Below are 12961 nucleotides of genomic sequence, written 5' to 3' on the forward strand. Positions count from 1 at the left end.
AGGACTGGGGCTCTGCAAACCACATCTCTGTTTCTCTGGGATTCTAGGACTGGGGCTCTGCAAACCACATCTCTGCTTCTCTGGGATACTAGGACTGGGGCTCTGCAAACCGCATCTCTGTTTCTCGGTGATACTAGGACTGGGGCTCTGCAAACCACATCTCTGCTTCTCTGGGATACTAGGACTGGGGCTCTGCAAACCACATCTCTGTTTCTCTGGGATACTAGGACTGGGGCTCTGCAAACCACATCTCTGTTTCTCTGTGATACTACGACTGGGGCTCTGCAAACCACATCTCTGTTTCTCGGTGATACTACGACTGGGGCTCTGCAAACCACATCTCTGTTTCTCTGGGATACTAGGACTGGGGCTCTGCAAACCGCATCTCTGTTTCTCTGTGATACTACGACTGGGGCTCTGCAAACCACATCTCTCTTTCTCGGTGATTCTGGGACTGGGGGTCTGCAAACCGCATCTCTGTTTCTCGGTGATTCTAGGACTGGGGGTCTGCAAACTGCATCTCTGTTTCTCGGTGATTCTAGGACTGGGGCTCTGCAAACCACATCTCTGCTTCTCTGGGATACTAGGACTGGGGCTCTGCAAACCGCATCTCTGTTTCTCGGTGATACTAGGACTGGGGCTCTGCAAACCACATCTCTGCTTCTCTGGGATACTAGGACTGGGGCTCTGCAAACCACATCTCTGTTTCTCTGGGATACTAGGACTGGGGCTCTGCAAACCACATCTCTGTTTCTCTGTGATACTACGACTGGGGCTCTGCAAACCACATCTCTGTTTCTCGGTGATACTACGACTGGGGCTCTGCAAACCACATCTCTGTTTCTCTGGGATACTAGGACTGGGGCTCTGCAAACCGCATCTCTGTTTCTCTGTGATACTACGACTGGGGCTCTGCAAACCACATCTCTCTTTCTCGGTGATTCTGGGACTGGGGGTCTGCAAACCGCATCTCTGTTTCTCGGTGATTCTAGGACTGGGGGTCTGCAAACTGCATCTCTGTTTCTCGGTGATTCTAGGACTGGGGCTCTGCAAACCACATCTCTGCTTCTCTGGGATACTAGGACTGGGGCTCTGCAAACCGCATCTCTGTTTCTCGGTGATACTAGGACTGGGGCTCTGCAAACCACATCTCTGCTTCTCTGGGATACTAGGACTGGGGCTCTGCAAACCACATCTCTGTTTCTCTGGGATACTAGGACTGGGGCTCTGCAAACCACATCTCTGTTTCTCTGTGATACTACGACTGGGGCTCTGCAAACCACATCTCTGTTTCTCGGTGATACTACGACTGGGGCTCTGCAAACCACATCTCTGTTTCTCTGGGATACTAGGACTGGGGCTCTGCAAACCGCATCTCTGTTTCTCTGTGATACTACGACTGGGGCTCTGCAAACCACATCTCTCTTTCTCGGTGATTCTGGGACTGGGGGTCTGCAAACCGCATCTCTGTTTCTCGGTGATTCTAGGACTGGGGGTCTGCAAACTGCATCTCTGTTTCTCGGTGATTCTAGGACTGGGGCTCTGCAAACCACATCTCTGCTTCTCTGGGATACTAGGACTGGGGCTCTGCAAACCGCAACTCTGTTTCTCGGTGATACTAGGACTGGGGCTCTGCAAACCGCATCTCTGCTTCTCTGTGATACTAGGACTGGGGCTCTGCAAACCGCATCTCTCTTTCTCGGTGATTCTAGGACTGGGGCTCTGCAAACCGCAACTCTGTTTCTCGGTGATACTAGGACTGGGGCTCTGCAAACCGCATCTCTGTTTCTCGGTGATTCTAGGACTGGGGCTCTGCAAACCACATCTCTCTTTCTCGGTGATTCTAGGACTGGGGCTCTGCAAACCGCATCTCTGCTTCTCTGTGATACTAGGACTGGGGCTCTGCAAACCACATCTCTCTTTCTCGGTGATTCTAGGACTGGGGGTCTGCAAACCGCATCTCTGTTTCTCGGTGATTCTAGGACTGGGGCTCTGCAAACCACATCTCTGCTTCTCTGGGATACTAGGACTGGGGCTCATGCAAACCACATCTCTGCTTTGCCAGCTCCCCTCTTTTGGGCTCTGCCAACAGGGGCCACTAGAGAGAGACTGTAGCAGCAGAGACGGGGAAGGAGACTTGCTCCTTCTGGACTCCCCCGCTGTCCCCCGCAGTGCCATCCCAGCATTGGCCCCGCACTCCATCGAGGGTAATGGGTTCTAATATCCAGCTTCTTTTCACACTCCCAGAACCAGCCTCATCACAGAGCTGACACCAGCCTCCCCTGGCAGGCTGCTTCCCCAGAGGTCTCGGTCTCTGCTCCACGGGGACCCTCTCCATGCCCTCGAGATAACACCAACCGCTGGCTGTGCTCCTGCTGGGGTCTGGGTGTCCCCTTTGAAGAGCTGCCACTCCAAGTTTCTGGGGTCCAACATAACCTCAGGTGTTTGGGAAGGTAAAGAAAATATTTCAGCGGCGCCTGGGTGGCTCAGCCGGCTAAGCATCCGACTTCGGCTCAGGTCATGATCTCATGGCTGGCGAGTTCGAGCCCCGCGTCGGGCTCTGTGCTGACAGCTCAGAGCCTGGAGCCTGCTTCTGGTTCTCTGTCTCCCCCTCTCTGCCCCTCCCCCGCTCACGCTCTGTCTCTCTCTCTCAAAAATAAATAATAAAAGCATTTAAAAAAGTTAAAAAGAAAAGAAAGAAAACATTTCGCACAGACAGGCATCTATGCTCAGCAAATGCTGGTTTCAGTTTTGTTCGCTCAGGGCCCGTTTTTAAGAAGCAGCAAATTGCCAGCATTTTAGATACATCAGAGTATAAAACATCCTTACTTAATGTGGAATATTTGTCGGAAGGTCTGAGTGATTTTTATGGTGAATTCACTGAAAGTGATATTAAAGAGGTTTGTAGAAAAAAAATATATTATTCTTCCCATGTAAATACATCATAATCTATATCGGAATGGAGTGGGAAACTGATTGGAATATAAAATAATAGTCCATTAGCTCTGAAAAAAATGTATAAAATCACATAAATAAAAGAAATATGTTGGCTTAAGTGAATATTGGTACAAAACAGGAGAAGAAATGTCACAGAAAGTACTGGCAAATGGATTTTTATTCCTTATTTGTGGTGTTATAAAAGCAAATGTCAGTACTGCAGACTCAGAAAATATTGGCAACGAAAAAGCAAGTCATATTATAAAACTAAGTGAAGTAAGGACAAATGCTTCTATTTGCAAGCAAAGGGATTAAGCAACAAGAAAGCACAAATTTGACTGAATTCCCACACAGGTGGCTGGAGTGCATGTTGACAAGCCAGTATTTCTGTATAAATCAGTGCAAAACGTACAGTAAAACATACAGTTGGAGAAACCCCAAGGTCATTCTCATACATGCAGGAAAAGCCAATATTTGTCTGGCTATTCACACACAAACAAGTGCCCAGGGAGAAAAATGAATTCTTTTTTTAAAAGTTTATTTACTTCTTTTTAGAGAGAGAGAGAGAGAGAGAGAGCATGCGTGCGAGCAGGGGAGGGGCAGAGGGAGAGGGAGAGAGAGACTCCCAAGCAGGCTCCAAATCGTCAGCTAGAGCCTAATGCGGGTCTCGAACTCAGAACCTTGAGATCATGATGTGAGCCGGAATCAAGAGGCAGACGCCTAATTGACTGAGCCCCCCGGGAGCCCCAGAAAAATGAATTCGAATAGAAACTAGCTTATGCTCTTCTTTCTAGAATTTCCTGGAGATTCCGTTCCTCTCTCAGCCGTAGCTTGTGGCCGTAAGAAATTTAAATCTACTAAGGAAACAACCCGGTCCAACTGCCTCTCATCATTTGCTTGGTTAATGCCTTGTTACTTCTACAGAAAAAGCATGCTGGGACGGGAATCTCCAATCCGTTCTGTAGTGTTTGTATTTCAGTTTTCTGCCACTAGGAGGGAAGGACATTAGCATAGTCTGTAAGTTCTCTCTCCTCCCCCGCTGGGTTTTCCACATGTTATCTTGGTGCACTGGACAAGGGGTAAATATGTCGCGTTGGGGTAAGGATGGGTCTTGCTTACTGGCAGATATGGTAGCTGTTTGCAAAGTGAGCAGTAAATACACTATTCAAAATGGCGATCGGAGACCGAGGTTAAGTATGTTGTGCAATAGATCATGGTAAACTAGCCCAAATTTCTTTGGGTCAGCCTTGGTTAAACATTAAAGGTAATACTGGGGGTCTTTCTTCTTCTTCTTGTTCTTGTTCTTCTTTTCTGATTGGTGAGCAGCAAACTTGAGAGCAACTTGAAGAACCCAATGCCACAGATGGTTTCAAGAATGAGTTGACTATTAGCTGTTGATGTGCGTTTCCTGTTCCCAGGAAATTTATGTCATACTTATGCTGGTCTGTATTTTGGCATCATAACTTTGAGTTTTTCTCTATTAAAAAAAGAAAAGAAGGGCGCCTGGGTGGCTCAGTCAGTTGAGTGTCGGACTTCGGCTCAGGTCACGATCTCACGGTTCGTGAGTTCGAGCCCCACATCGGGCTCTGTGCTGACAGCTCGGAGCCTGGAGCCTGCTTCAGATTCTGTGTCTCCCTCTCTCTGCCCCTCCCCTGCTCATGCTCTGTCTCTCTCTGTCTCTCAAAGATGAATAAACTTAAAAAAATTTTTTTTTAAAAAAGAAAAGATTCTCCATCATTTTGAAAAGCTTGTTACAATTGTTTAAATAAATGTGGGTCTTTATTATTGAGACTCTGAATGTGTGTTATAGGAATCCACTCTTGGAACTTTCCAACTGTAAAGTTGGAAACCAGGTTCATCATACTAGGTTCGTTTAAACCCAGCAACTATTTAGTTAAGCCACTGACTCAGATCAGCTCAGATAAAAGACACGGGACAGAATGTCTTCCTTGACCTACAGCCATGAGTGATCTGCACAGGTAGGAAGCAAAGGTCTCGTTCTAGAATGTAAACATTCAGTCTATCTCCCCCATGAGCCTCAATGACTTCAGAATACTTTGGACCTTCTCCTCACTCTTCAAGAAGAGATGATGAGGTTAACCTTCAATTTTTATCTGGTCTTCTGCTGTTCGCCCTTTCAGCTGCTTCCCAGACGCTATTACTGGGAGGTTCTTATTGAACGGTAGAGGTAAAGAATCTGTTTCTACCTCGTGTTTCTATTATCCGTGTCTCATTTCCCCTTCTGTGTTCTGTTGGTACAGAATCCATGGCAAGGTCCTCTTGGCATCTTCAACATTCTTAGGACAGTGCTCTGGACATAGTCAGTACCCAAACACCACAACTTAAATGAATGGATTTCCTGCTACAAATTACTCCCTAGCGCCCATCTTCTATGGAATATTCTGTGGAATATCTATTATTTAACGGAATATCAGGATAACTCATCATGTAAAATGGAACTCATCATAAACCGCCCCCCCAAACCTACTCATTCTCTAGGGTCTTTTGTATCAATGAATGACTCTCTCCTGTATCCAAGTGCTAAGAATCTAGAATTCTCCAGTGGGTGTGTGCTCTTCTCAGAACCAGGCAATCATGGCCTGCTCCTTCATGGCCTGCTCCCTAAAATCCAGCCCTTCTGTGTAATTCCCAGTCCAAGCTAACCAAAGTCCCAAACCCTGGGTTCCCTAATTGGTTTTCTTCACAGCACCCAGATCTTACCTACCATTCTCCTGTAGCTCATGATTTACTTTAAGGAAAATGGCCCCCATTCCTCAAGTGGCCAAAAGGTATGTCCTTCATTTGCTCTGGTCCCTGCTGACCCCCCTAACCTCCGCTCAGGCCATACTCCTTCTTATGGTTCGCATGGCAACCACGTAAGCTGTTTTTCAGTTCTCAACAAGCACTTGACTGTTTATCTGAGGCCTCTGCATCTGCTACCCCTTCTTTCTGGAATGTTCTGAGTCCTCACTTATCCAGTTAGTCCCACTCATCAAAAGCTCACCCCAAATGTCACTCGCTAAATGGAATCATCACGATTACATAAACTTGTTCAGGCTCTCTTGTCATATGTTTCCATCCCAAAACCACTCCTGCATATTCTGATGAGATCTGTGATTAAATAGTTAATTTTGCAGACAGTTTTGTTTGTTTTATTTTTGGTGATTTTCTTCCCCACAAGCCTCAATGCGGCTAGAACATCCATTAAAACCACAGTTCGACTTATTCGTTGCTGTTTGTATTCCCTTTGAGGTCCCCCCACCCCCACCCCCTCCAGATACACACACATCCCGGTTATTTATTTTTTATTTATTTCCTGGATATGTGAGACATTACCATGGCTTCACAGTCAGAACTGTACAAAAAGCTACCGTCAGAGAAGTGCCCTGCGCCTCCCTGCCCCCCTGGCGCCAGGCCCCCTCTCCCGCCACCACTTCCCTGCACCCTGGGTTGGTAGTAGGTGACGTTTGTTCCCGAGTTGCCCTTCCCGTATGTCCTTTTACGCGGACGTATGGAAACACGTGCATTTTCTTCGGTCCTCTTTCTTCTTCTGTGAAAGGCAGCACACCACAGCTGGCTGCTGGGTGGACAGGGGCTGGAGGGGCCAAGCGGAGGTGGGGAGAACAGCCAGGATGCTGCCAGCTGGTCCCGGGGTGGGGGTGGGGCAGCAGGGGCACAGGTGCAGCCCCAGGGGGGGGCCTGAAAGGAAGAAAGGGGGACGGGCTTGAGGACATCTGGAGGTGACGGTGCCATGACTTGGTAACTGAGGAGGGGGCACGGGGTCTTGTCGTGGATGGTGTTCTGGTTTCTGCTTTACAGACTTAGGCAAATGCCAGCACCACTCACTGACACAAAGAACACTGTAGAAAAAGAAAAATCCGGGGGGTGCCCGGGTGGCTCGGTCGGTTAAGTGTCCGACTTCGGCTCAGGTCATGATCTCACGGTCCGTTGAGTTCGAGCCCCGTGTCGGGCTCTGTGCTGATCGCTCAGAGCCTGGAGCCTGTTTCAGATTCTGTGTCTCCCTCTCTCTCTGCCCCTCCCCTGTTCACGCTCTGTCTCTCTCTGTCTCAAAAATAAATAAATGTTTAAAAAAAATCCGATTTGCGGGGGGTGGGGAGGGGCCAGATGGTCTGATCTGGACAAGTTGAGTTTGAGTTGTCTTTGCGACATGGCTCTGGAAGTGGATGGGAGAACAGGCAAGACAAGGCACAGAGGGGAGGTTGGAGGAGGAATTCCTAAGGCGGCAGGTTCAGCCCTGGTCATCTGGACACTTCCAGCAGGAGAGGGGAGCATATGCAATGTTTTGTGTGCTATCGTTGAGAAGGAGACCACACGTATATATGGTTTTTAATGTTTGTTTGTTTATTTGTTTTTGAGAGAGAGAGAGAGAAAACACAGACGAGGGAGGGGCAGACACACACACACACACACACACACACAGAATCTGAAACAGGCTCCAGGCTCCACACTGTCAGCTCAGAGCCCAATGCGAGGCTTGAACCCATCAACCGCGAGATCGTGACCTGAGCCGAAGTCAGATATTCAACCCACTGAGCCACCCAGGCGTCCCGGAGACCATATTTGTAACCTTGCTCGCTCTCGTTAAGTCGATACCCAACTCTGAGGTCCGAGGGCCGTGTGAACAGGATCCTTTGTCTGCCCTACACATCTTTACTTCCAAGAAAGAATGAGGGTATATTCTATAATATAATTAGGGTGATTTTTTTGTCACTGAGTGATTAAAAAGAATCTACTGAAATTAGTGAATGGGAAAAAAAATGCCTGAATCTAGAATAATAGAACAAACATGAGTGAAGTTGGCTCTTTTGGAAATGAATTATGGTTTAGGACAGGAATAGCACACACGTAGCTCTCGCTAAGCCACAGCCACTCCCTCCTTCTTACCCACAGAAGACTTTATTAGTGGAGCTTGATGCTTTCCCTTCTCAGAAAAATCTCAGCACAGCCCTGGGCAGTGAGACCATTCTTCCCGATTTGATAAATGCAGTAACATGCCACCATTCCTCATGGAAAGGGTTTGGACCTGAGAGTCGCAATCCTAAGTTCGACACCTGTCACTTGCTCTCCGGGTGAATGGACACAGGTGCAACTATCGTAAACCTTGAATTTTGTTGTTTGGAAAATAGGGAAAATAAACCGTATCTCTGAAGACCAGGTGAATATAAATAGCTAAGTTCATAACCCACACAGGGCAACTAAATACATGCTATTTTCCCTTCCCTTTCTGAAAGGAGTCCTATGTGCCCTGAGTAGGACTCGCTTTGGGAAAGTGCAGTTGAACCAACCCCTGCCCACGAGGCAACCTAAGTTGGAGGGTTTCAACACATCCAAATCTACTTACCCCAGACAAACAAGTCTTCAGACACGTGTTATTCTTGGAGGAGCCAATGTGGTTTGGGAGACTCAGTCCACGACTGGAAAAGTGCTGGCCAACTCAGTCCAGAATAGCCACAGAACTGCAGTTGAAAATTCTAGACGTGCAATTTATGACTCTGTGCGGTACTATCTCGGGAGCCAGCCCTGCCCCTGGTACATTTGCAGCGAATCAATTGCTCCTTGGTGAGTTTCTCTTTTAGAGCCTATTTGAACCTTTTACCTCTGAAGACATACAATCAATCAAACACGAGCGATTGCTGGAGCCCGAACTGGGTATTTGTTTCTCATACATCAGAAGTTTGGAGGAATAATTTCAGTTCCAAGAAGAGCTCTCCCTGGCTTGTTCACTTAGAAGGTGTCCTTGAGTCAAAACGCAGGAGGCACTGGAGTTCCGGAACGACGTTCGGTGTTTACGAGGAGTGCGAAATGACCTTTCTTGACTCATCCAGCTTTTAGGGGACAGGTGTTTTCTGAGGACCAACTGTTTTGTCAGGCCCTCCCTTATGTGTTTGGGGATGAAACAGACACTTGGTTCCTGCCCCCTTGTGGAATCTCCTGTCAAGTCAGGAAGCAGATCTTAACACATTTCTTAATACATCCTTCCATCCCATTGGAGATAGACTTATCAAGTAGACGTGCATGGTGTCTTTCTTACATGTAACTGGGGAACGTGTTTTAGTTTTTTTTTTTTTAACATTTTATTTATTTTTGAGACAGAGAGAGACAGAGCATGAACGGGGGAGGGGCAGAGAGAGAGGGAGACACAGAATCAGAAGCAGGCCCCAGGCTCTGAGCCGTCAGCCCAGAGCCCGATGCGGGGCTCGAACTCACGGACCGCGAGATCGTGACCTGAGCTGAAGTCGGACGCTCAACCGACTGAGCCACGCAGGCGCCCCTGGTTTTAATGTGCATTTAAATTCTTTTTTTCATTGTGCTGAAATGTATGTTTTTGTTACAATAACGAATAAAGCTGCAGTTTGTGGAATATTTCCTCCTAAGATAACAAAACTCCGAAATAAAAACAACAGAGATGAGGGAGGGTGGAGAAGGCCAGCACCCTGACTGTTCAGGGGCTGACGGTTCAGCCCCTCCCCTGCTCATGCTCTGTCTCTCTTTCTCTCGCGCTCTCTCAAGAATGGATAACATTAAAAAAACCAAGCAGACTGTTGGCCTTGATTTCCTCCCATAGGAACATCTTCAGGACCGTGGGTGCTAATGTGTAGTTCAAAAGCAGTCCCTCTTCTCTGTAGTGTCAAGGAGGAAAGCTTCAGTGTCAAGCTGTCACCGCCCCTCACGGCCACACGGTGTCAGTGTTGAGGAGCCCGTCTGTGCAGATTCGCGAACGGAGCTTGTCAGCGGCTGCTTAGGCGTCAAAGTGCAGGATATAGTTGAGTGCCAAAACACAGTTCTTTATTCGTATTTATTTTTATTTTTTTCAATGTTTATTCATCTTTGAGAGAGAGAGAGAGACAGAGCGTGAGAGGGGGAGGGGCAGAGAGAGAGGGAGACACAGAATCGGAAGCAGGCTCCAGGCTCCGAGATGTCAGCACAGAGCCCGACACGGGGCTCGAACTCACGAACCGTGAGATCATGACCTGAGCTGAACTGGTTTAACTGATGGAGCCACTCAGTCGCCTCCAAATTACCGCTCTTTACAGTTCATGTACATTTTGGGCCATTTTCTCCAGATTACCACCTCAGTTCCATGGATATTGCTGGAGTCAACCTCATGTTGGTTTGAAAGGAGTCCTCGGACCTTGGATGACCTTTAGCTGAGCCAGGACACTAACCGTGTGTGCTTTTTCCAAAAGAGGTGATTTTGTTCCAGGTAAATGTTCCTCGGGGTAGAGGAAGGGGTGTATTCAGCTCTACCCAACCAGGAGGTGTGGACTTTGTATGAAAATTGAGCCCTTTACTTTCCAGAGTTAATTCTGCGTACCAAGAAGGTTAGAGAATTTGCTAAGCCACTGGTGGGTACAAACTTTATGAAGGAGACACTCTATCTGTCCTTTTTTAGCCCAATCTTCTGATGACATAAATGGAGGATGAGTGAAGCTAGACGTTTGTTATGTGAGTATTTTAAGAAAATAGACGTTTACATCAATAACCAAGGGAGATGGCCAAGTGACTCTTCTCTAAACACCGGTTAAGTCGGTGCCTTGCAAATGTGCATCTAAATCATCCTCAGCAATACTTTAAGCAACCCCAACCCCCACCCCCCCGTCCTTGTGTTTACAGCCTTAAGTAAAACTTATTACCTGATTTCTCTGCCTGGATCTCAGGGGTCAAACTCCACTAGAGAAAGTCGCGGACGAGGGTACATTAACATCGTGTTACGTGAACAAGTCTTTAGTGAGATGTAGAAACCCTGCCACATTTTCTTCTCTCTGTCTCTCTCTCTCAATTAAGCCCTTCAAAATGTTCTCCAGTTTCCTTCTACGGAACTTAGAGTTCTGCCTGTAGATGTTCCCAACCCCTGTCCCTCCTGGTAAAGCAAAGGGACTGTCCTTCTTTCTAAAGTCAGTCCCTTTGCCGTGACTGGCTCCCATCCCTCTCTGGAGCCTTCAACTGGGATCCAAATCTCTCTCCTGTGTCGCCAGCCTCTCAACCCTGTTCTCCCCTCTGCGCGCACGCACGAGCACACGCAGGTGTCTCTATTCCAACAAACTATCGAGGAAAACAAGGCTTCCTCAACTCCGTACTGCCCTTCCAGTGCCTGGTCGTCACTCTTCCCCTTCAAAGCAAGACTCCTTTGGATGACCATTTCCACCATCGGTCTGCATTGTCCAACCTGGCCCCCGTTTTTTCAGCCCTCATTCAAACATCCCTGCCGGACTTCGTACCCACTTCCTCAATCAAAGAGATGCGTTTCCAAAGCACAGCTTCCAACCTACCTGTTCCTCCTTGAAACACTCTTTCCACTGACTTTCTGGATTCCATACTTGGTTGATTTTTCTACCTCCCTGTGGTTTACGATGTAGGTCTCAGCTACAGACTATGGGTTCCTGCCCTCAGCAATTCAACGTTGGAATCCAATTCAATGGAATAAATTCAATGTTGGAATCTTCCACGTGGCCCCAGACGCTCTTTCCCCTCTGTGTTTCAGCTCCAGATAACATCACCACACAGTTTACGGTATATCCCATGTTTCACCCCCTCGTGGGACTCTCAGCACAGAGCCCGACGTGGGGCTCGAATCCACGAACCGTGAGATCATGACCTGAGCCGAAGCTGGACACTTAACCGGCTGAGCCACCCACGTGCCCCTTAACACAGGACATCAGTAGCATGATTACTTTCTTTTTTAATTGGAGAAATTTGCTTTCTTGGGCAAAATAGAAGCTTTTCCCAAAGACTAATTTCTACACTAGGATACAGAAATTATCACTATTAAAAAACAGTTTTTGATCTTAATTATACCTTAAAAAGCTTTCTCTATCTTGAGATTATACACACACACACACACACACACACACACACACACATATATTTTTGTAGTATTTTGTTGCTAATGATGATGGAGGTAATGAGCATGAATCTCTCTCCCCATGTGTTAGATACAGTGGTTCATTGAGTTATCACAATATTGTCACCTCCTATGTAGGGTTACTGTCACTGCTATATAAAAAATAAATGAGGGGCACCTGGGTGGCTCAGTCGGTTAAGCATCCAACTTCAGCTCCGGTCATGATCTCACAGTCCGGGAGCTCAAGCCCCATGTCAGGCTCTATGCTGACAGCTCAGAGCCTGGAGCCTGCTTCAGAGTCTGTGGCTCCCTCTCTCTCTACCCCTCCCACACTCATGCTCTCTCTCTCTCTCTCTCAAAACTAAATAAATATTCAAAAATATTTTTTAAATAATGAAAAAAAGAAAACAAATGAAACATGAAAGCTTTGAAAATGTAAGGCCCATGCTCAAGTTTACATGGTCACAAAAGCCGGGAGCCAGAATTCAGAGGCTATTTGACTCCAGAACTGGACTGGTTAATCCAAAGAGTACTCACTGGCCATTTGACCATCTCTCAAAAAATAAGATATAACATCCATAATGAAGGGGCTATGTCCCTGCATTGCCTTGACCGCAGATCTTCTCCCGGGTCACTGTCCAAAGAGAAGATTCTCTGACAAGCACTCACAATGACACGAAGTGAGATCTGCAGAAGGTGGTCCCACAGAGCACAGAGCCCTAAACACTTCACTTGTGGCCACACGGTAATGAGTCCCACCGTTACAGGCTGAATTGTGCGTCCCAGGCTTTGACATCCTTCTCTATGCTTTGAAGAGCCCTGTCCTTACTTCTATGCACTCTCATACATTCTTTGAGTAACCAATACGAAAACATTCAGCGAAGGCTTACCCCCTTCCTTTGGTTCTCACAGCCAAAACCCTGGACCGTGGATAGAGGCTTGGGCTGCATAGAGTCCTTGAAGATTGTGGCCATGGCCATCACCACAGAGGAGAACCCACATTTTTGCCAGATGGATCCACCATTTCCAGAATCTTACCAACAGCCATATTATTAAAGTAAAGAGTTAAGGGGCACATGGGTGGCTCAGTCGGTTAAGTGTCCGACTTTGGCTCAGGTCGTGATCTCACAGTTCGTGGGTTCGAGCCCCACCTCGTGCTCC

Source organism: Prionailurus bengalensis, chromosome D3 (genome assembly GCF_016509475.1).
Source record: "Prionailurus bengalensis isolate Pbe53 chromosome D3, Fcat_Pben_1.1_paternal_pri, whole genome shotgun sequence".
Lineage (NCBI taxonomy): Eukaryota > Metazoa > Chordata > Mammalia > Carnivora > Felidae > Prionailurus > Prionailurus bengalensis.